Source organism: Archocentrus centrarchus, chromosome 13 (assembly GCF_007364275.1).
Source record: "Archocentrus centrarchus isolate MPI-CPG fArcCen1 chromosome 13, fArcCen1, whole genome shotgun sequence".
Taxonomy (NCBI): domain Eukaryota; kingdom Metazoa; phylum Chordata; class Actinopteri; order Cichliformes; family Cichlidae; genus Archocentrus; species Archocentrus centrarchus.
This window is the reverse complement of record NC_044358.1, coordinates 32582114-32606996: the sequence shown is the minus strand read 5'-3', so window position 1 is coordinate 32606996 and position 24883 is coordinate 32582114. Positions and strand designations below refer to the sequence as shown.

The following is a 24883-nucleotide window of genomic DNA, read 5'->3' as shown; positions in this document are numbered from 1 at the left end:
ATGTCAACCAGCACCATTAAAATGAGACCTCAGAGGATTTGATTGTTTCTTTTGTTTTTTTATTTAAAATTAGTTTATGAATACAGCAGTGATCACAGTCCAGAGAAACCCAGACTGAAAATAAAAAAAAAACTATAAAACACACGAGGTTGATCTCTGAGACTCACAATCTACACACATGCTCATGAGAAGCAGTGCTGTCAGCCTGTTCACCTTTCAGAGCTTTAATGGTGCCCCCACTGACTGTAATTCATGACCGCTGAACTCACTGTGTTTTGTCTGTTCCATGATAGTCCAACCTCACTCACTGGAGGACAGTAATGAATTAAAAATGTTAGAAATCAATATTCAAAGCTGATTAATTCTTGATTCTGTTCTTCATGAACTGGTTTCTTACAGCGACCACAGCATCTTTTATAAAATTACACCTCAAACCAGGAGCTAAGCTGCTTCTCTGATGGCCGTACCAAGATGAGTGGCTGAAAAAGGAAGTGAGCTGCTTGCAGACTGGTCTGATCCACTGAAGGACTTTATGACAGTGGTCACAGACATGTACTCACTAACAGCCTCTTTGTGCTAGTTTCATTTCTCTGTGGTTGCTTCAAACTTTGGTCCAGTTGAGGAAGCTCTGAACACCTGCAGGCTGTTAACGAATATATTTTTTAAATATATATTTAGCACAATTAGAGACCAGCAAAAGCTTTAATGATGCTGCTTCAACATTTTAAGAAAAGCCCCTCCGAATAAAATAAAATAAAAATTCTGTATCACTCATCAAATATATAGAAAAATACAAGAAGTATATACTGTACAACAACTGGAAAAGCCAACTTGCATCACAATGGACGGCTGCAGCAGCTGCCTGGAGGTTGTCAATCAACCAACAGCGACAGGAAAGAAACTTTAAATGGAACCCACGCGGTGCGCCTCTTCCTCCATAGACAGATAAAGACCAACACTGAAAGACAAACAGTAGCGGATTTAAATCAAGCAGAAAACTAAACAGGAGTAGGACAGGTTTTCAGTATGCTGTGTTCATCTGCAGCAGTGAGGGAGCAATTAAGGACAGTTAACCACATTCTGGCAACACTTAAAGGCCTATGCATGTAAGAAAAAAATAATTTAAAGAGGGTTCTCTCTCAGGAGCCTGATTCTCTGACAGGACTCTAAGTCCAAACCAGCTGTATTTTAGAGTTAGAGTTGACTCTGCACGGTGTTTCTAGCACTGTGCTTGTAAACAGGAACACTGAATCTAATGAAAAAAGTTTTTCATTAGTCTTAAAATAAAAAGCTGATGTATCAAAATCACTTACCAGCAATAACACAGGGTATCAGCAGGAAAAGCAGCATTAGGCGTGATGAAGACTGATGCTCACTGAGTCTTACTGTCCTGTCACCGTAGAAAACATAAAGGAATTCCTCAGAGGGAGCGTCTCACTATGGGTCTGATATTTTCCAAATATTCATTTAGTGAACATCACAATTTGAAAGGGTTGTATATAATATAATATAAGGACACTTGTATGCACTCAGTGATATGCTGCACTTGACCCAATATTGTTCAACAAACAATGACAGTTAATTTCAGACTGTATTCTGCATCTCGTGGCATTGGTTTAAAGGCACCACATACTGATTTGAAAAGATCTTAAATTGCACCGTGCATAAAGCTCACTGATTAAAAAATATTTAAAGTCTTTGGAAGCAATCCTTTAAAATCATATACAAAAATATCATTTAGTGCCTAAATCATCATCACAGTACTGCACTGAGGACTTTGTAGATTGTAATGTTCTACTATCACAATAAATTTGTATTTTTGTATTTTCATAAATAGCGTCTCGGTGTTGCATGAAAGAAAGATTTACCAATAACTGGTGAAATTCTGGGCTGGGTGGGTCTTTAATCTCACAGGTGAAGGAGTCGGTGCTGTTTTTGGCTTCCATCATGCAGCTGTATTCCTTTTTGTCCTGAACGCCCCACACCGTTAACTCTCCTGTTGTCATCTCCAGTTTGTCTGCCTTTTTCTGAGAGGCCAACACAAAGACTGGTGTTTTATGAGCCATCGTTTTAATGGCCAACGTATACATCTAATCAGATATGAGCCTCTGCGGAGCCGACATAAATATGAACAATACTTATTACCCTAAACAACTTATTTTGCCATCTCTCATGGTATAAAAGCCAATTCTCACACACCCATTCTTCATGCTGTGGATATTAGGAGTTATCTCTATTCAATAGATTTTCCAGCCACACACACTTCTTGGTTTTAATAAATAATAAATTTGATCAATAGCCTAATGCTATAGGGCAGGTTTACGTTTCCAGTATCTCTCACAATCCTTTTTCACTCATTTCAACTCTTATCACTTCACTTATTCTGTTTCCTTTACCCATTATCTATTTATTCATTTTTAATGTCAACCCCTTTTTGTTTTTCTGATTCTTTAATATTTTCAAGCTTTAAGCAGTTTAACAGATCCTCTAAAATTTGTTCCCTCGAGACCTTATCTCCTCCTCACTCACAAAAAATTTCAACGTCCAATTTTGCAGAATTCGGTTATTTAAAAACAACAGGTTTCTGCTTATCTTATTTATGAGGCGCCCCTGTGAGTGTTTTTGAGGAGTTAAAGTCCCAAGGTGAGTCCTGGAGAAAACTTTTGCAAAGCTGTGATCCCACTAGAAGCTGTTGAAATTCAGTTGATTGCTTCGATGCCGTTTTTGACCATTTTTGACCATATTATCCTGTGAATTCTTATAAAAGTGTATTATAAATCTTAAAATATTATATGAATAAATGACACATAATTCTCACTCACATACTGTGAGTGTATTACTGAGATGTTTTTAGTATATTTTTGAGGTGTGAGGGTGTGTGAGTGACTAAAAGGTTTTGGATATGTGTGGGTGTGGATAAATGTACATATATATATATATATATCTCCCATTTACCTTAATTGAAATCCAAATTTGTCCACTGATCGCTGGAAGAAGGCAAGGGCTGTTGAGGACAAATTGTTGTTTGCAGCACAGAGGTACATGATCTACAGAAAATGGAAACAGAACATACACAGGAAAAACGATTAAAAAAAAAACGAGTAATTTTTTCGGAGTTAACATTATTTTCATCTGAATGAGTTGTTTTTACACATTTTAGACTGAAATCATTTCGATTGGCAGTTAGAATCAGAGCAAAAAAACAGAGGAAATCCTATTGGAGTAAAATAGCTTGAACACGCCCACTGAAGTTTAAGTTTCGTTTCTACCGCCATTTTGTTATCCAGCAGTGAAACAGAGGCGACTGGTATCTGTGAGCAAGGTAAGTCTTCAAAGTACTTAGACATATTGTAATTGGGGTTTTTGAAGCTTTTATTAGTAAGAGACCCCTTATCTCTAGTGGAAAGATGCCGTGCTGCTGTGCGGGGAGAGGGGAACAAACTGAGTGGTGGTTGGCTAACAGCTAGTCTCAATAGGTGCACGTCAGCTGCTTAAATTCAGCGATTTTGAATCATTAAAATGGAAACTGTTTATATCAGTGCTGTACACCGCTACCTTAAGTGTTTTAAAACTTTTATATTTTCACAAGACAACATTTTAATTTAATCTGCTAGCACGCTAGCTAGCACTGCTAAGGTGGACATATGGAGCTAGTATTCCAAAAATGGCGCGGTAGGACTATAATTAATATTACTCCGCTCTTTATCCCAAATGTAAAGCAATGATAGAGAATGGAGTAAAGGTTTTATTTGTACAGACTGTCATAATCGCTTATTGCCGGTGTACATGTGTTGCTCATCCACAAGAAAAGGTAGTATATCGATTCTGGTCCTTATCCGCATCAAATTCAATAGCGGAAAAGGCGGATCTACATGTCTGCTATTCAGTCTTAGCAGGTTTAGCTTCAGTTTGTCTAGTAACACAGCTGTCGTTCAGATTAAAAATGCCAACATTGTGAAAATATACAGGTCGAAATGTATTCAACCCTTTAACAGCGGCGATCGGTGCTGATGAACCTGCTACCTGCCCTTACTTGCCGTGATCGGCTGATTGACAGTGAGCATATCGCTGCTGAGATCTGATCAAACGCACTTGCCCGTAATTACACAACTGTTTATCCTATCGGAAAAATTCAAACAGTTTCTGAAAACTAGGAAATTGTGCTTCACACCCAATATAGGGTTATTATGGTAAAAGTCCGCAAATGGCAGCACCTTTGAAGATAATAGCGTTGTATGTCACTGATTTTTCTTTCAGTTTTAGTTGTAGAAATCAGCCAAGTTTAGCTGAAAAGCCTAGCTACTCAGCGCTCTGACCCTTCGTCACATTAGTGAATGGAGTGATTCTTGTATGTGGATGTTTTCAACCTTTTTAAAGAATATGATGGTGTTAAGGTAGATTCTAATCCATACTTTAAATCTAGACGGTGGCGGTAATGGACCAACAAGTTGCTTGCTAACCACAATAAACCACGACTGTTTCAACCTGCTCTCCATAGCAAACGATCATTTTACTCTGAATTGATTCGTGTGTGTACACTGTTGCAGTCTGTGGTTTGGTTACAATTCTGCAGGCAGCGTTTGTGCAGTAGAGTAACAAAACTTCACATTGCTGCAAAATAGAGTTTGCCGTTACTATTTTGCATGCATTCACCTCATCAAAACAGAGCATGAGATCCTAATACATGTGTTTTTGTTCACTTCAATCTGATTATTTAAAAATATATTCGTTTTCATACCAGGAAGATGCGAGCTGTGCGTGTGGAAATACAAAGAACGACAGAAGTACATCTGTTTTGAAGGCCAACTGACCTACAGTTCGTTTTTGGAGTGTGTGAGTGCAAATATGATAAGTTTCCAGCATGTGTTAGAGATTGTGTTAATCAGTCAGGTTTTGGGGATAGTGCAATTATAGCTGCTATACGCAACTGTTATATTTTTATTGTTTCATTTAATTTATCTTCTATGGCCTTATTTCAAACATGTAGTGCAATTTTGTTATGTTCACAGTTGTGAAAAAGCTCAACATCCCAACGTTGCAGCTAAAAGTCTTTGATGACTCAAAGACTGAAGTTGATGAGGAGGTTTTTGATTTCCTTTTGAACAAACCAACCTTGGTGTGCTGGAAATTTGTCTAGCACAAGATCCAAATCCAGAAGGTAAGCCATTTTGAAGGGTCATTTGTTTATTTCTGTATAAGATGTTTTTGGCCATCTTCATGAGTTTCATTGATAGGATAGTGGAGAGAGAAACTGCAGTCCAGATCAGCACATTTTGGTCCACCGGACATCACCAACCTGGGATGTGGTCATAAAGATTTTTACCTTTTAGAATTTCACACAGCATTGAAAATGTTTGAACATCAACAATTTCACACCTCTTTCCAAAGTGATTCAGAGGCTGGTTACCACACAGGCTGTTACGTTGAAAGAACACAATCAAATGTGCCTGAGTTTGACATGTTTTGTATCATATTCTGTGTGAAACGAGCTCATATATTGACTAAATTGTTAGTTTAGTTGGTTTTTTTTTTGGTTAATATGATACTACTTGTGATTGCATGTTGCTTACTGTTAATTACACCAGCTTAATGTTTTAGATGATTTATGGATAAGCTGAGTTGTCCTGCAAGCAGCTCCTTTACCAGCTCCAGTGGAGAAACTGAAGTGGACTCTGATGGGCACCATCATATTGCAACACAGTCCTACACAAGACAGAGAGCTGGAGATGCCTCTCTTGCCCAAGTAGCTTTGCAGATTACTGTACACCTTCCAGAAAGTTTACACAAATTTGAGTATTTTCTATGGAATTATTGCCATTGTTGTAAAAGCACAAGATTCCGCTGTCTTCCCTTCACCAGCCTCATATCCCCCCATCCCCTTCCAGTGTATAAATCTCCCCAATGGAAGCATGTAAAGGGGAATTCCTCCCCATTATAAAAGTGGATTTCAGGCCATGATCATGAATATGTAAATTCATGATCATTAATATATAAATAAACCTCAAAACTATACTGATAAATGCTTGAAAAGAAAATAACATGCCAACATTTCTTGTTGGGACTACAGACTTTTGTTATTAAATATGTTTTTGCCATCACTTAGATGATTGAAAATGTTTTAAAGAAGAAGCCAGGAGGAGACAGGATCATCAATGATATGCTCAGACAAAAAGCCTGATAGACAAGCAGACGGCAATGACATGGTCAAGATAGTGGTTGCCGCATATGACAAACATGGGTATGCTGAAAATCATTCACACCTTCAACAGTGCTCATAATTTGTGTGTATGTATAGGACAAGTCCTTCAAGGCTTATGAAAGAGGACTATGCGAAGGGTTTGGCTATGTAAGTTTAAAAAAAAAGAATAGGTCTGACTGCTTGGTAATGGTTTGAGTAGAACTGAAGACTTTTTTTTTCTTTGTGCAAGTCCTCCATTTGTACCACCATTTAATACTTCCATGTTTTAAATCCCTGCAGAGCTAAGCACTATAATGCTGGCTTGGAGACTGAAGTATGTCCAAAAGGAAGCTTCTAAGGACAAAAGAAGGCCCTCAGATGGTCAAAATCACAAATGGGTACGTGCATTCATAGAAGTTGGAATTCAAGTGTCATTAATTGTCCACATTTCATCCTGAGACCAAACTGCACACATAAAAATCTTTGCAATGTTCCGAAGCCTTGGTTGTGAAATCCTAAGACAACAGTGCCATATTTATATCCATTTTATAGGGGGACCAACAGCTGATAGACTGTTTCAGAGAAGAACGACTGCCTAATAACAGACAGCTTGTGTTCTGAGGCCATTGCGCTTATGAAGCATACAGCCCATGAGGGAACTGTTATGAGGATGATGAAGCAGATGTTCAACTATCGTCAAAAAGCTCATTCATGCCCCTGTGAAGTCATCTGGTGTCTTTTGGACTTCCCAAGATTCCTGGATGTAGGAGGATTATAAGTTTATCTTCCTTCAACTCCCATACTGTTGCATGTTTAGGTATGAGAAAAAAAATGCTGATTAGAATTTTTTTGAATAAAGGAATATTTAAAAACTTTTAATCATATATTCTGCAGATTGAGCAAGATTTCACATTGACGTTCAATGAAGTAACCTCTGCAAAGTTCCTGGAGAAGTGGCCCACCATCTACAAGCAGAAAGTCCTCGAACAAAGCCGTGGTCTAACACAGGCTGATGACCTTCAGTGCCTTCTTCAAAATGCTGAAGGCATAACAGAAGTGGAAAATGGTAAGATGGAATGAATCGCACAGAAGCGCTCAGTAAATTTAATGTTACAAATTTTATATGAATTGGTTTATTAAAAGTGAAACACTGCCACCTGCTGTTACATTTTGGTAAACTTTACCCCGGAAGTGGTAACACGGTTGCCGATAAATTTTGGCCAGCTCATATTTGTTGTTACTTGTTCTTCCAGGATGGGACAGTGACATGTTATTAATTTTGATCCTTGTGCACCTGCTGCCACCATTACCCCATGGACGCAAGAGACCATTAAAACTCTCAGCAAGACAAGCTAGTGAACATCTTGTGAAGTTCATCAAGGTAAGGTTACAGTAAAGGAAACCTTACATGGATCACAATATTTCTGGTTAAGTTCGATGTTACTATGAAACTTTTAATTTAATCTTTATTGCTAAGTGTATACAACTTATTCAAGCAATCTCTACATTTCTGCGTCCCATGTGTGGGATGTATGTGCAACATCTGTCATGGCCGGGGAGGAAACGGACGAGGAAGGACTCACATGAAGGACTCCAGAAGCAAACATAACTAAAAAGGGGATTTATTTCAACGGGAGACACAAATACAAAAAAAACCTTGGAAGGGAGGCACGGGGAGACGAAGGGCAGGCACAGGGAACACAGGAACATGCGGGCACAAAACATCAACGACGCGACAGAGAAAAAATGAAAACTGAGGGCTTAAATACACACTGGGTAATCAGGGCAAGAGGAAACAGCAGGGAACAACAGGTGAGGCAAATGAACTAATTACACAGGGGAAGCAAGCTAAACACAAAGCACAAGGAAATCACATTGGCAAAATAAAACAGGAAGTGATAAACCAAGGAACACGCAGACAAGTCACAACACTGGGAACATGACAAACATACAGGGAGGACAAACTCAGGAAACAAACTTATAAACACAAAACGCTGGGCCAACGCCAGGACATGACAGTACCCCCCCCTCAAAGGCCGGCTCCGACGGCCAAAACCAGAAACAAAACCAGACAAGGGCGGGAGGCGGGGGACCAGGAAGGAGGGCCCGAAACAAAACAGACAGGGAGCAAACAAAGTCAGGAACAAACCCAAAACACAAGGAAGCACTGGAGCAAGGGTAGAGCACAGGGGCAAAAAACATAAGCAAAAGGAACAGAACAAAGAAAAGCAATGGCACAAGCTGAATACAGTCCAAAAACCAGAGCAAAAACACGGGGATGAGAAACAAAAAAAAAAAAAAAAAAACAACCGATGAAACAAAAAGCGACGGCACAAGGCCGGAGAGCTCCAAATGTCCAAAACAGAGGGGCCGAAACAAGGAACATCCAGGAGCCATGACAAAAACAAAAAACAGCAGGGGAAAAAACAGTCCACAGTTCAGGGAGTCAGTGGGAAATCCAAAAAAAAAACACACAGTTCAGGAGGCAGCAGAGGCCAGGGGCCCAAAGCAAAATCCCAACGAGGAGGGCCGACCGCGCTCCCAGCGGCGCGGCGACGAGACGAGAAGGAATCACTGGAGGCCGACCGCGCTCCCACGGCGGCGGCGACGAGGACGAAAGGAGTCACTGGAGGCCGACCCGCGCTCCCCAGCGGCGGCGGCGACGAGGACGAGGAGGAGTCACTGAGGCCGACCCGCGCTCCCCAGCGGCGGCGGCGACGACGAGGAGGAGTCCACTGGAGGCCGACCGCGCTCCCAGCGGCGGCGGCGACGACGAGGAGGATCACTGGAGGCCGACCCGCGCTCCCAGCGCGGCGGCGGACGACGAGGAGAGTCACTGGAGGCCGACCGCGTCCCAGCGGCGGCGGCGACGACGAGGAGGAGTCACTGGAGGCCGACCGCGCTCCCAGCGGCGGCGCAACGACGAGGGGTCACTGGAGGCCGACCGCTCTCCCACGGCGGCGGCGACGAGGAGCAGACACTGGAGGCCGACCGCGGGGCATGCGGCGGCGGAGAAGGGCGACCCCCGGCTCTGGTGGGGAACCCTCGGGTGACGTGGAGCGCTCGGACTGAGCAGAGACCCCCACCGGCTCGGACTGAGCGGGACCCCTGGCTCGGAGCGCTCGGGACTGAGCGGAGACCCCCATCGGCTCGGACTGAGCGGGACCCTCGTGCTGCGGAGCGCTCGGACTGAGCGAGACCCCCATCGGCTCGGACTGAGCGGGACCCTCTGGCGCGGAGCGCTCGGACTGAGCGGGACCCCCTGGCTCGGACTGAGCGGAGACCCCCATCGGCTCGGACTGAGCGGGACCCTCTGGCGCGGAGCGCTCGGACTGAGCGGAGACCCCCATCGGCTCGGACTGAGCGGGACCCCCCTGGCGCGGAGCGCTCGGACTGAGCGGAGACCCCCATCGGCTCGGACTGAGCGGGACCCCTGGCGCGGAGCGCTCGGACTGAGCGGGACCCTCTGGCGGCGGAGCGCTCGGACTGAGCGGAGACCCCCATCGGCTCGGACTGAGCGGGACCCCCTGGCTCGACTGAGCGGAGACCCCCATCGGCTCGGACTGAGCGGAGACCCCCATCGGCTTGGAGTGAGCTGAGCCCATGGGCTGAACGGGGCCTACATAGTGAGGCACCGGATGCGTAGGCTGGACCGGCGGAACCAGGGCACACTGCTTGCTTTATTGAGCAGCAGGGGCTTGCTCGAGGAATAGCCGAGGTGCAGGGGGCTGCGTGGAAGCAGGCCGGGAGACGACTGGCTGCGTGGAAGCAGGCCGGGAGACGACTGGCTGCGTGGAAGCAGGCCGGGAGACGACTGGCTGCGTGGAAGCAGGCCGGGAGACGACTGGCTGCGTGGAAGCAGGCCGGGAGACGACTGGCTGCGTGGAAGCAGGCCGGGAGACGACTGGCTGCGTGGAAGCAGGCCGGGAGACGACTGGCTGCGTGGAAGCAGGCCGGGAGACGACTGGCTGCGTGGAGCAGGCCGGGAGACGACTGGCTGCGTGGGAAGCAGGCCGGGAGACGACTGGCTGCGTGGAAGCAGGCGGGAGACGACTGGCTGCGTGGAAGCAGGCCGGGAGACGACTGGCTGCGTGGAAGCAGGCCGGGAGACGACTGGCTGCGTGGAAGCAGGCCGAGAGCCAGAGAGAGCGGGCTGTGAGCTAGGGAGATCTGGCTGCGTGGAAACAGACCGCGAGCGAGAGAGATCTGGCTGCGTGGAAACAGACCGAGAGCTAGGGAGATCTGGCTGCGTGGAAACAGACCGAGAGCTAGGGAGATCTGGCTGCGTGGAAACAGACCGAGAGCTAGGGAGATCTGGCTGCGTGAAGACGAGAGCTAGGAGATCTGGTCTGGAAACAGACCGAGAGCTAGGGAGATCTGGCTGCGTGGAAACAGACCGAGAGCTAGGGAGATCTGGCTGCGTGGAAACAGACCGAGAGCTAGGGAGATCTGGCTGCGTGGAAACAGACCGAGAGCTAGGGAGATCTGGCTGCGTGGAAACAGACCGAGAGCTAGGGAGATCTGGCTGCGTGGAAACAGACCGAGAGCTAGGGAGATCTGGCTGCGTGGAAACAGACCGAGAGCTAGGGAGATCTGGCTGCGTGGAAACAGACCGAGAGCTAGGGAGATCTGGCTGCGTGGAGACAGACCGAGAGCTAGGGAGATCTGGCTGCGTGGAAACAGACCGAGAGCTAGGGAGATCTGGCTGCGTGGAGACAGACCGAGAGCTCGCTGACACTGGGGCCTGAGAGGGAGCTGACACTACTGGAGCTACAGAAGGAGCAGGAGCTGAGGGAACTGGGACCAAAACCGAAGGAACTAAGACAGGGGCTGAGGGAACTGACTGAGAGGGCACTGAAACAGCTGACACTGGGGACCGAGGAAGAGTTACTGGAGCTGACTGAAGGCGAGGGAGAGCGACTGGAGCTAGAGCTGACTGAGACCCTGCTGCTGCAGCTAACACAGAAAACCGATGCGAAGGCTTGGACCTGGTTGCCCCCACCCGCGGAACAGGAACGGGTGCAGAGGTCAGCCCGTCCGTGGCTGCCCCCACCCGCGGAACAGGTACGGGTGCAGAGGTCAGCCCGTCCGTGGCTGCCCCCACCCGCGGAACAGGTACGGGTGCAGAGGTCAGCCCGTCCGTGGCTGCCCCCACCCGCGGAACAGTACGGGTGCAGGGGGAGCTGGAGCCAAGGGAGCGGGAGCAGGGTGAGCAGAGGGAGCTGGAGCTAACTGAGGGGTCTGAGACTGCGACTGAGGAGGAGCTGGAGCTACAGCTGACTGGGAACACTGCGACTGAGGAGGAGCTGGAGCTACAGCTGACTGGGAACACTGCGACTGAGGAGGAGCTGGAGCTACAGCTGACTGGGAACACTGCGACTGAGGAGGAGCTGGAGCTACAGCTGACTGGGAACACTGCGACTGAGGAGGAGCTGGAGCTACAGCTGACTGGGAACACTGCGACTGAGGAGGAGCTGACACTGGAGGAACTGACACTGGAGGAACTGACAGAGTGCTAGGGTGAACAGACATTAGGAAAACCGACTGAAGGCTAGAGGGGCCTGAGTACGTCAAAACTGGCCGCGTGGAAGCAGGCCGGGAGACAGAAAGAGCAGACTGCGAGCTAGAGAGAGCAGGAGCTAAGGGCGTTAGAGCTGACTGCGAGGAGACTGACTGCGAGGAGACTGACTGCGAGGAGACTGACTGCGAGCTAGGGAGAGGAGCTGACTGCGTGGAAGCAGCCTGAGGCACAGCTGACTGGGGAGACTGAGACACAGCTGACACCGGGCACTGAGAATGCGCTGACACTGGGGACTGAGAATGAGCTGACACTGGGGACTGCTGTAGGTGAAGGGTGGAGGTTAAGAAATCCTGCACTAACCCATGCAGAGAGCCAAATAACCAAGGGTAATCATCGACTAGCCCTTGCAGCTGGGCCGTGAGCTGTTGCTGTTCCTGCTCACATGGGTCAGCCAGAAGGTCCATAACCAGTGAATCCACCCAACGGATAATGGTCTGCTTTGCCACCTCAGGGAGGGGAAAGGCAGGGGGGTGACGGGAATAATTGTCCGCAGGCATAGTAGCGTTGAAGCCAGTGTTACTCACGGAAACGGAGGATTGGGTGTGAAGTGGTGAAGCGGTCCGCGGCGTTATACCGCTCGGGTCTCGGGGTGCCTTCCGCCGTTGCTGCCGGGAACTCCCTCTCCTCCGCGGCTGCCGAGGAAGGGAGGGATCAGCGAAAGGGGAGGCAGGTGAGTGACGATGACGGGGACTGTTCAAAGACGCCGGGCCCCCCAGCGCTAGACGAGTGCCGTCGAAAAAATTGGAGCCGGAGGGGGTTTTGTAATGGTCGCGTCGTTCTGTCATGGCCGGGGAGGAAACGGACGAGGAAGGACTCACATGAAGGACTCCAGAAGCAAACATAACTAAAAAGGGGATTTATTTCAACGGGGAGACACAAATACAAAAACCTTGGAAGGGAGGCACGGGGAGACGAAGGGCAGGCACAGGGAACACAGGAACATGCGGGCACAAAACATCAACGACGCGACAGAGAAAAAATGAAAACTGAGGGCTTAAATACACACTGGGTAATCAGGGCAAGAGGAAACAGCAGGGAACAACAGGTGAGGCAAATGAAACTAATTACACAGGGGAAGCAAAGCTAAACACAAAGCACAAGGAAATCACATTGGCAAAATAAAACAGGAAGTGATAAACCAAGGAACACGCAGACAAGTCACAACACTGGGAACATGACAAACATACAGGGAGGACAAACTCAGGAAACAAACTTATAAACACAAAACGCTGGGCCAACGGCCCAGGACATGACAACATCAATAATTCAATCATGTAAATTTTGAACCACTTGCATTATGAGCTAAGAACTATCATGAGTAAAGAATATGACATGAGTAGTTCTGAACTTATTCATTGTAAATTCATTCAATCATGCTTATGTACAAAAAACTACATCTTAAGAATCTAGCAGTTAAAATGGAAGTAGTTTTGTTTTATACCAGTCGCTAATCCTGCAACCCTCTTCTAAATCCAAGTTGCATCATGTTGTAATGTTGATCTGTTTTTGTCACAGACAGGGACCATTCTCCAAGGGCACCTTGATGGCATCACAGAAAGCCTTCAACCATACCTACTTGCAGTGGGGACTCAGAGGAGTGTGATTCACAAGTACTTCATTGTGACTGACAAACACACAATACCTTGTAAGTCACCAGGCTCCCTTGCCTGTTTTGATGAGCTTTGTCACTTTGTCTTTGGCACTTGATATGACCATGATCTGGTCAATGTGTACCCCCCCCCCCCCCCAAGAGCTTCAGTGTGGTATTGAGTTGGAATGTTGTGTTTCATTTGAAAGAGGTCCCAGACAAATGCTAATTCCCTGACTAAGCACTTGAAAGTGATCCATGGACTTTGCTCTGGTAAGACACTTTGTCTTCAATGTGGTCAGGCTGGTTGTGCTCAAGTTTATGGCACATTTTCTGGGTTCAGAAAGCATCTCAATAAAGCACATGAACACTCTTCAATCCTGGTGAAGGCCCATCTACAGCTGAAGAGTCTTTTGGAAGTCATTATAATTTGCCTTCTACAAGTCCTTCTGATTCAGTCCAACTTCAGAAAACTCTTGTGCATAGCTGTGCAGCAACAGTTGCTGAACTTAGGGTGGCAGGTGTAACACCATGGAAATGTGTATCGTGCAAATTTAGTTGTTTGTATAAAAGTCCATTGTGAAATGCCAGTTTTTCATAGGATCTACAATGCTGTGAAATATGACAGGCTACTGTTGGTTACTTTTGCACTGTGTGTCTGAATGAGCATTTCAATGCTTTTTAAGTTCTTTGTACAAGAAATGGACCTCATGCCATTTATGTTGAAGAGCTTTTCTGTGCCAAAGCTTTTGATTTACATGTGTCATACATAGCAACTCCAGTTTTTATATTGTTCCATACTGTTTTCTGTGAGCAATAAAGGTGACTGTTAAAGTACTGATTTCTGATCTATTGATTGTATCTTTAAAAACCTAGTAGTGTATAATGACTGTAATAAAATTAGTGTGTGAAATAAAGTAATATTTGGATCTATTTATAATTTTATTCAGAGTAAAAAAAAAATTCAGAGTAAACTTTTATACTTCATGGAAAAAAAATCAATTCTATTAAAAATAAAATTCTGTTTTATTCAGAGCAAAACTTGACACTATCTGGAGTAAAATTAGATTCCATTGTGAGTAAAATTCTTTTTTTAGTCAGAGTAAAATCCATCCCTATTTAGAATAAAATTCCATTCCATAAAGTAAATTTTGTTCTACTTAGAGTAAAACTGTTGTAGAGTAGTTTTTTTTTAACACTGCGCTGCGTAAATTATCATCATGTAGATTAAAATATTTGCACTAATTACAGTAAATTTTACTCTGTAAGTTCAACTCTGGCATGGGAGTAAATTTTACTCTATTTAGACTAGGACCAAATGTCTTTTTTAGAGTAAAATTTTCTTCAATTTGAGTAAAATTTACTCTGGATTTTCCTGTGTACCGTTTTCTTTCTTAAACGGTGCTGTCAAATTATGGTTTGAGTGCTTTTTGGAAGGTGCCCTCAAATAAAATGTACATGTATTATTATTATTACCTTTCTTGAAAAACCATCAATGCCACCGAAGATGACAATGTTGTACCTGTGTAGACAAAATATAAATTGCTGGAAGTTATATCACATCTTTCACACAGAGCAGGTGAAGATCATATTTTAATTGCACTCTTTTTAACAAATTAAACAATACACACCAAACGAGTTTGTGGTTGGTGTCGACATGCACCAGGGATTTTGGACCAGGAACTGAGTAGGTGCACCGCACAACACATCCTAGCTGAGTCATCCTGCAAAGGATGCCAACAGTATTTACACGGTGCATGGAGGCCCGCACCCTCTCCCACTGAACTCCAACTCAAAAGTTTGGACAGTTTTACCAGTTGAACCAGTTTCCCATTAAATGTTGCAACACTGTCATTTAGGATGGTTTTTCTACCAGATCTAGTTTATAGTAAGAAGCCACTTCTCTTTGTAACACTTTTTCTCTTGTTTTTCACATGAAGTAATTCACGACCTCTACATTTGAAAATGACATCACATGCACTTAATGATGATTAATGACAGATTGGTCTCTGTGATTTTTAGATTTAGCGGTAACACTTTCCTTTAAGGCCCACACTTAGGGCGTAACTATCCTGTAAGTAAATTTTAGTTATGTGGAATTACGCCGTAATTATTTTTAATTAGCTGGCTTGACTTTTTACCGTTGGAGAAAAGACGTTAAAGATGTACTATTGTGATGAGAGCACCACTCCTACTCCAACAGTCACCACAAAGAAAAGGCAACATACAGATATCTCACTCTGATAATTTCTCAGAACACTTCTTAAAACTGATTTACAATGCATTAAACCTATTTATTAATTAACTATGAACTGATTTCTTAACTTAATAATGTCTTTACATTAAAGACATCACATACGCCATAATTATTTTTACTATGGCTGAATTATTTTTTAATTACGCCGTAATTATTTTTTAATTACGCTGTGCTGTCCTTACAACATGTGAGCCAGTATGCTGCTAGACAGCCAGTGAACAAAATGAAGATAGCTCCACACAAGGCTTGCTTTTCTTGTATCTAATGGAGGTTCTTTTTTAATATCTTTCTTTTTTCTTTGTAACTAAAAATACAGAAATAAGAACAATGAATTACAAACTGTTACAAATATATACTGTGCTACATTCGGAAACACTTCGGAAACTAAAAACACACATATATAAATTCTATTTTATAATTATTTCGACATATAGACTTTAATTGATGTGCTAGAACATTCAAGAATACTCACAAAGACAAACGTTTCCCAAGGAACAAGCGTAAAGAGCACATTTAACACAAAGTCAGAGATTTGCTGTTTCTCAGCCAAGAAAGTTGGCTTGACTTTTTACGTTGGAGAAAAGACGTTAAAGATGTACTATTGTGATGAGAGCACCACTCCTACACACACACACACACACACACACACACACACACAAAAGTTTGGACAGTTTTACCAGTTGAACCAGTTTCCCATTAAATGTTGCAACACTGTCATTTAGGATGGTTTTTCTACCAGATCTAGTTTATAGTAAGAAGCCACTTCTCTTTGTAACACTTTTTCTCTTATTTTTCACATGAAGTAATTCACGACCTCTACATTTGAAAATGACATCACATGCACTTAATGATGTTTAATGACAGACTGGTTTCTGTGATTTTTAGATTTAGCGGTAACACTTTCCTTTAAGGCCCGCACTTAGGGCGTAACTATCCTGTAAGTAAATTTTAGTTATGTGGAATTACGCCGTAATTATTTTTAATTAGCTGGCCCTCAACCGCAGCCAAGTCTGCAGGCACCAATCGCAACCAAGGCACCTGCACAGACAATTTGCATCCCACAACACACACACCCTTGCACACATAACACTTAGTCATGGGAATAAAATGTTCTCTATATCTTTCTGGAATTTCAAGAGCCGTAATTATTTTTAATTAGCTGGCTTGACTTTTTACCGTTGGAGAAAAGACGTTAAAGATGTACTATTGTGATGAGAGCACCACTCCTACTCCAACAGTCACCACAAAGAAAAGGCAACATACAGATATCTCACTCTGATAATTTCTCAGAACACTTCTTAAAACTGATTTACAATGAATTAAACCTATTTATTAATTAACTATGAACTGATTTCTTAACTTAATAATGTCTTTACATTAAAGACATCACATACGCCGTAAATATTTTTACTATGACTGAATTATTTTTAATTACACCGTAATTATTTTTACTAAGGCTGTACTATTTTGAATAGGGCGCTAATTATGTGACTAAGGCAGTCAATATTTTACAGGGATATACCCTGGAGTACATTTAAGTTATGCATAATTTAACAGTTATTAACCTGAAAAGCCTCTAATTTTAATATAGTCGAAAAACGTGTTACCAGTTTACATTGTAAGCATGTATTTATCATGTCATGGTTCATGGCAGATGTTTTACTATTCAATGTGTTTTTTTTCACAATTTGATATGAAACATTTTGCCTTTCCAGTCTACTTGCAATACCATCATAATTTGGAGCTAAGTCTAATCATTTTTTATTTACATTAAGTTCAAACATTCAAAATAAATACAACATTCCAATATCAGCACATGCATATGTAGTTTATTTACAAGTTAAATCACTTCAGCCTTATTAAAAATAATTACGGCTTAATTAAAAATAATTACAGCGTAATTAAAAATAATTATGGCGTAATTAAAAATAATTTAGCCGTAGTAAAAATAATTACAGCGTAATTCCACATAAGTAAAATTTACTTACAGGAAAATTACGGCCTAAGGGCAGGCCTTAAAAGAAAGCATTACCAATTTACCTCTAATTATGTTGCATTCTCTCACCCTATCATTACCCCCAACCCCCAAAAATAGACACATTTATAATCTCATTACTTGATATCAATGAAAAAAGACAATAAGACAGTTTTCTTATGACCTCCTAGACAGAAAGGAACACACTGAGCTTCTGCAATATCAACAACCAGGCTGTCCTGGAGGCCCCGGGAATTCAGTGGGGACAGAGCAGCTCCTTGGTAAATCCTGCACTTGATGGTGACTTGCTCAGTTGGCATGAAGTTAGCCTCTAGTATTGTTTTACACTCCCCATTGACCTGATGAAGTCTTTTAGCATCCTGTTGATCTTGTACTGTTCTAGGTATTCCTAGATCTATATATGTGGCATTGAGTCATGGGCTTTCTTGTAATCAGTCCAAGCAGTGCACAGGTTGGTCAGTCTGGTCTTACAGTCTAGAGTGACTCCTCTATCTACCAGTAGCTGGTGTTTTGCTCCCCTGGTGTTACTGCCAGTTCCACTGTTACAGTGTCCCAGTGATCCCAGGAGCTATGTTATGCGAAGGCTTTTGCCCCCTGGTAGGGTCTCTGAAGGCATATTGGTCCTGGGTGAGGGGCCAGAAAAAGAGCAATTCCAATGACCCTATTGAGAGGAAGATCAAGGGAACAGATTACCCTGCCAGGGTTACTGGGGCTCCACCAAGGAACCAGGCCTGTGTAGGGTTCTTGAGGGAGAGCACCTGGTCCCTGGGCCTTAACCAGCAAGCCCAAAGAGGAGACACAGGATCGCCCTCCTGTAGGCTCTCCACCTGCAGGAAGCATAGGGTTGGGTGCCATGTGTGCTGGGCAGTGGCCAAGGGCAGAGGCCCTGACGGACCGATCCCTGGCCAATGAGGCTGACTATTGGGCCCTGGAATGTCACCCTTCTGGTGGGGAAGAAGCCTGAGCTAATACATGAGGTTAAGAGATACCAGCTAGATATAGTCAGGCTCACCTCAATGCATTCCCTCAGTTCTGGAACCAGTCTCCTGGAGAGGGGCTGGACTCTTTTCTAGTCTGGAGTTGCCCTCGATGAGAAGTAGTGGGATGGGGTGGGTATCCTTGTATCCCTTTTGCTTGCTGTCTGTATGTTGGTAGTTTTCACTGGTGGACAAAAGAGTCTTATGCCTTTGGGCTGGGGAACGTGTCTTGACTGCTGTTTGGGCTTATGCACTGAATGACAGTTCAGAGTAACCAGCCTTCTTGGAGTCTGTGGGTAGGATGCTCGAGTGTGCTCCATCAGATGACTCCATCTGTCAGGTTTTGGGTGGTTGTGGTGTTCCTTTTTTCCTCATAGGCTGGGCGGCTGGTTTTCCTCCTCCTGCAGGGCGGAGCTAGAGGTGATTTCCACAGTCGGGAGCTTCGCAGGCTCACCTGGATGCTGTCAGCCCAGCAGGCTACTCGTATCTTGCGTCGTTCAGCCGCCGAACGTCACCCGCGCCCACTAGGTGGCATCGGCGAATGCCCACTAATTACATGCAATGATGCTGTATGTAATGCCTGCACCCATCAATGAAAATTTAATGCTCATGGGATGATTATCAGTATACTGCTGATTTCCTGTCCCCATTAGGTAGTGTTATGAGTGTGATGCAAAGGTTGTAGATGGGTGTGTCCAGACTCACTCACTCACACTCTTATGAAGCATATGAAGTTTGGGACAGATTGGACAATGTATAATTGAGATGTGACAATTTGTTGTCCTTAGATATATGATTGAAATCCCAAATTCAACGTGTTGTTACAGCAACACCATTTGAGATGCTATAAAATCTTGGTTAACTTTCGATGGACTACTTGTCTAGATGGTCTGTAGTGATTTTGGTCTCACTGGGTCAAATGCCCTAGGAGGAGTTCATTCAAATACAAGGCCCGAACATGGCAAAAATGACACCTTCAATTGAAGATTTAAGAGATAGATTAAGATAGTGTTTATTTGTCACATGCACAGTTATACACAGTACAATGCACAGTGAAATGTATTTTGTACCTGCAACCATATATACACACACATATAAATAAGAATAAAAAAAAAAAAAAAAAAAAGTAATTCACACTATACACTATACTCTATATACTATACACTATACACACTCTTATAAATTATAATATTTACATTGTGCAATAATGGTCCAGTTAGGGCTCAGAGTTGAGCAGACGGATGGCTTGTGGGTAAAAACTCTTCTTCAACCTTTCAGTCTTAGCCCTCAGGCAGCGGTAACGCCGGCCTGATGGGAGCAGGGAGAAGAGAGAGTGTCCGGGGTGGCTGGGCTGTTTTAGGATCTTCATGGCCCTCAGCCTGCACTGCTTGGTGTAAATGTCCTGCAGGTTGGGGAGGGTGGTTCTGATGGTCCGTTCAGCTGAACGAACCACCCTTTTTAGGGCCATGAAGTCCTGCTTGGTGCAGTTTCCCATCCAGGTGGTGATGCTCCCACGCCTGATGCTCTCGATGGTGCAGGTGTAAAAGTTCCTGAGCACCTTGAGTGGGAGCTTGAAGTCTCTCAGCCGCCTGAGGAGGTAGAGACGCTGTCTGGCCTTCTTCACAGTGATGTTTATGTGATGAGTCCAGGACAGGTCCTGTGAGATGGTCACTCCCAGGTATTTGAAAGTGTCCACTCTTTCCACCTCAGCACCACTGATGACAAGTGGATGGTAGTCCCTCTGCTGCTTCCTGCTGAAGTCCACGATCAGTTCCTTTGTTTTGCTGACGTTGAGCAGGAGGTGGTTCTCCTGGCACCAGTTCTCCAGGCGGGAGACCTCTCTCCTGTAGGCTGTCTCCTCATTGTGAGAGATTAGTCCCACAACAGCAGTGTCGTCAGCAAACTTGATGATGACGTTGGACTCTGACCTGGCCTCGCAGTCATGGGTGTACAGTGAGTACAGCAGAGGGCTGAGCACACAGCCTTGGGGGGATCCAGTGTTGAGGGTGAGGGAGGATGAGGTGAGGTTACCCACTCGTACCACCTGTGGTCTGCGGGTCAGGAAGCTGTGAACCCACCTGCACAGGGATGGGCCCAGGCCCAGGTCCAGCAGCTTAGAGACCAGCCTGGAGGGAACTATGGTGTTGAATGCTGAGCTGTAATCTACAAACAGCACTCTCACATAGTTCCCCTTACCAGTGTCTATGTGTGAAAGGGTCTTGTGGAGGAGGAAGGATATGGCGTCATCTGTGGATCTGTCTGGCCGGTATGCAAACTGTAGTGGGTCGAGGGTGGTGGGCAGTGAGGAGGTGATGAATGTCTTGATGAGTCTCTCAAAACACTTCATCACCACAGAGGTGAGTGCTATGGGCCTGAAGTCATTGGGGCTGCTGGGGTGTGGTTTCTTTTGGACAGGGACTATGATAGACTTTTTAAAGCAGGTGGGAATCACACACAGTTTCAGTGAGAGGTTGAATATCAGTGTAAACACAGGTGCCAGCTGGTCAGTGCAGGTCTTAAGGACACGTCCACTAATACCGTCTGGTCCAGCCGCTTTCCTGGTGTTTACACGTCTAAACGCCCTCCTCACGTCGCGCTCCGTCACAGTGAGTGTCTCCGCCCCTCCGGCCGGGAGCGCAGCGGGCTGTCGGCTTCCCGACTCAAAGCGCGCAAAGAAGATGTTGAGTTCATCAGCCAGAGAAGCGTCGACACTCACCGGGTGTGTGTGTGGTGCTTTGTAGTCCGTGATGGTGCGTAGTCCCTGCCACAGTCCCCTGGAGTCAGACTGTTGTAGTTGCTGTTCCAGTCTGCGGCCGTAGCGATGTTCCTGTTGGCCAAGTTCCTGTTGTTGGGTATGGCTCCAAGAGACTTTTTTGCATGTCTTAGGACAGGGGTATTCAACTGGCGGCCCAAGGGCCAGAACCGGCCCATCAATCATTCTGGACCAGCCCACTGCCCATTTACCTCTATTATTAAATAAAAATTTTAAAAGAAGCTGTGACTAAACTGTAAGCATGGCATGTAATTCACACTCCTTACAGATGGTGGCGGTAACGCACCATATTGTTGATTACCAACCGCCATTAAACTCAAGAAGAAAAAGAAGAAGAAGAAGAAGAACGGCACTTTAGATATTTTATGACATGCAGCACTGCCGTTTACACTGTTGGCGAGAGGCCAGACAGCAGTTTATGATGAAATCGTGTCACATTCAAAAGAGAAGAGAGGTAAGGTGGACAGCGAATTTCAGTTCAGCTTCAATCTAACCAAAGCTAGTTATGATTACTAGTTGTAGTAGAAGCCAGCAGTTGCTATTACTGTCATTTGACTGGGATTCAAATAAAAATGCTGAAAATGGAGTGGTGCTTTGTCTTAATTGTAGATTCAATAGGAGTAAGAGTCCCAAGAAATGTGTAGCCCACTGACAAATAGCCTCATGACAATTTGGCCCATAGAAAAATGTAGTTGAATACCCCTGTCTTAGGATGTTACATGAGCCTGCACAATTTCAGATATGTAGATAAAATGTAGCTCCGGGGCTATGTATAAAACATGATATTTCATGATATTTACAGTTCACACTAGTTGGCGCTCCTAACTTTTACTGATTATATGCATATCGATGTGTTCAGGACTGGAGGCTTATCAAAGCACTGTACTTTGGTGCAGATTGGGCAATGTGGCTTTGAGTTACTGCTCTATTTGTTGCCATGGCGAAACATTGAAATTTGCCATCCCGCAAGGGTCACGCCCTTTGATGAAAACTCACAGTTTTAAAAACAATGTAAGACCAACTCCTTAAGCCTTTCCAGGAGAAATTTGAGATGGTTCTGCTCAAGCACCTTGGAGCTGTACCTCAAAGTGTAAAGCATGACATTTCCTGTTCCCACTAGGTGGTGCTGCAACTTTCATTAAATATTGTCATATGTATGTGTTCAGGGGTGGACCCTCATCCAGAAGTTTGGTCCAGATTGGATTATGTAGGTGTGAATGAGAGCCAATCAAAATTTCCTGACGAATGATCAAAATTTGGTGTGGCATCAAGGCCACGCCCCCCTGCAAAAACTCACCAGTTTTGAAATTTAGATTACCCCTGGTGTGTAGATTACACTGATCAAATATTAAGTTGATCCCATCCAATTCCCAGGAGTAGTTAGACAAAGTATGAGGGCAGGAAATTGCCAAAATCACCCATTTAATTAAAAATGGTGGACTTCCTGTTGGGTTTAGGGCATTGGACCCAGTGGTCTTTTTTGTTTGTCTGGACATGTTACATATGTGTACCAAATTTCATACATATACATAAAACACAGCAGTGGACACTGAACTAAAGGTGACGCTGTAGAGCCATTTTGAAAGGGCCTTGTCTGAAACCATTAATCTATGTAAATTTTCACCAGACCTGACGTGTGCAAAATTTCATGAGTTTTTGAGCATGTTTAGGCCCTCAAAAAAGCAATTCATTTGCCTGAATAATCAAAAGCAGATACAACAGAGCCTTCGCACAGGCTGTGCTCGGGCCCTAAGAAAACAAGAAACAGATTAACAAGAAACAAAGCCTTACTGAGACTCAGTGTCTTGGCACAACAGACTCTTTCAATATACCAGCTGTAGCCATGGACATTAGCTTAAGAGAAAGGTAGCCATGGGAGCGCTGGCTTTATAGAGTCATGTACAGCTCAGTAAGAGGGTTGGCTACAGTAGATGCGCAGAAAGTGGTAGAAAAAGAGATAGAAACATAGAGGAAAAACAAAGCAAAACCAATAAATCAAGATGGCGGCACGCACAGACGCAGCAGCTCATGGCTCTTCCTTTCGGTGCTCTTTTTTGTACTTTTTGTATTTCATATTTGTTAGTTTTGGTGCATTTGTCTCCGCAAACAACTGCTACACACGCCAGGATCTTGTGGACATTGGCTACCGGCACAAGATATCAGTATCGAGTGATTTTCACTACACTCATAACATCCCAGACAACATAGCGAGACCGCCGGGTGCTCCGTGGATTGTTATCGGGTCTGGAAGGCGCCGCCGACGGCGGAGGGAGAGGAAGCAGAAGCGAGGCTGCACGTCCGGCTTTATGCTGAAGCTGAAATGCCAACCACACAGACCTCCTCTGCCGAGCCTGTATCTCTCCAACGCCAGGTCCATGGTAAATAAAACGGAGAACCTAGAGTTAGAGCTGGCTGGTAATCGCTATGTTCATGACTGCTGTGTAATGATTATCACCGAGACCTGGTTAAACCCGCAGATTCCCGATGCTAGCGTGCAGCTAGCAGGCCGCACTCTGCTACGCGGAGATCGAACCAAGGACTCCGGTAAGAGCAGGGGAGGGGGTCTCTGTATTTACATGCATGAGGACTGGTGTAACAACGGAACAATCATAGACAAACATTGTTCCCCAGACCTCGAGTACATGTCTGTAAGATGTCGGCCTTTTTTTCTACCCAGAGAGCTAACAGTAGTGATCGTCACAGCTGTGTATATAGCTCCCAATGCTAACGTTAGCATGGCGCTGGCTCTCCTGCTGAACGCCATTAACGAACAGCAGCGGGTCCACCCCGACGGTGTTCTTATTATCGCGGGAGACTTTTACAAGGCCAACTTAAAGACTGTACTCCCGAAATTCCACCAACATGTCAAATGTTCTACAGGAGGGGAGAGGACTCTTGACCATGTTTACTCCAAAATTAAGCACGCTTACAGAGCCAAACCCCTCCCCCACCTCGGCCAGTCCGACCATCTTTCCCTGCTGCTCACCCCAGCATACACCCCCCTCAGACGGAGAGCCAGGCCTACTGTAAAAACCATTACAACCTGGCCTGAAAACGCACTCTCCGACCTACAGGACTGCTTTGCATACACAGACTGGGACTTATTCGAACACGAGGACCTAGAAACATTCACAGGGACGGTACTGGACTACATTAAGTTCTGTATCGGAAATGTGACTGTTAGCAAAAACATCCGGGTTTTCCCTAACCAGAAACCCTGGATGAACAGCCAGGTCCGTTCACTCCTCAAAACCCGTGATGCTGCCTTCAGGTCAGGCGACAGAGCTCTGTACAGTGCTGCTCGAGCTGACCTGAAAAGAAGAATTAAAAAAGCCAAGACGGACTACAGGAGGAGAATAAAGTCCCATCTGTCCAGCAATAACACACGGGAGGTGTGGCAGGGCATTCAGAACATCACAAACTTCAGAGGCTGTGATGTGACTGCAGGAGACCTGAGTGTGTCACTAGCAGAGGAACTTAACTGTTTCTTTGCTCGCTTTGAGACACCTCAGGACCACCCATCTGCTCCAGTC

General features: G+C 44.9%; 1 long non-coding RNA gene across 1 annotated transcript; it reads right to left on the bottom strand.

The window, feature by feature from the left end:
* Nucleotides 1-816: 816 nt before the first annotated feature.
* LOC115791293 (uncharacterized) lies at nucleotides 817-15062 on the bottom strand. Its single transcript, XR_004020860.1, has 6 exons — nucleotides 14979-15062; nucleotides 14824-14869; nucleotides 2956-3047; nucleotides 1869-2027; nucleotides 1314-1390; nucleotides 817-958 (listed from the first exon to the last, which is right to left on the bottom strand). It is a non-coding gene; the product is annotated as an uncharacterized LOC115791293 (long non-coding RNA).
* Nucleotides 15063-24883: the final 9821 nt, after the last annotated feature.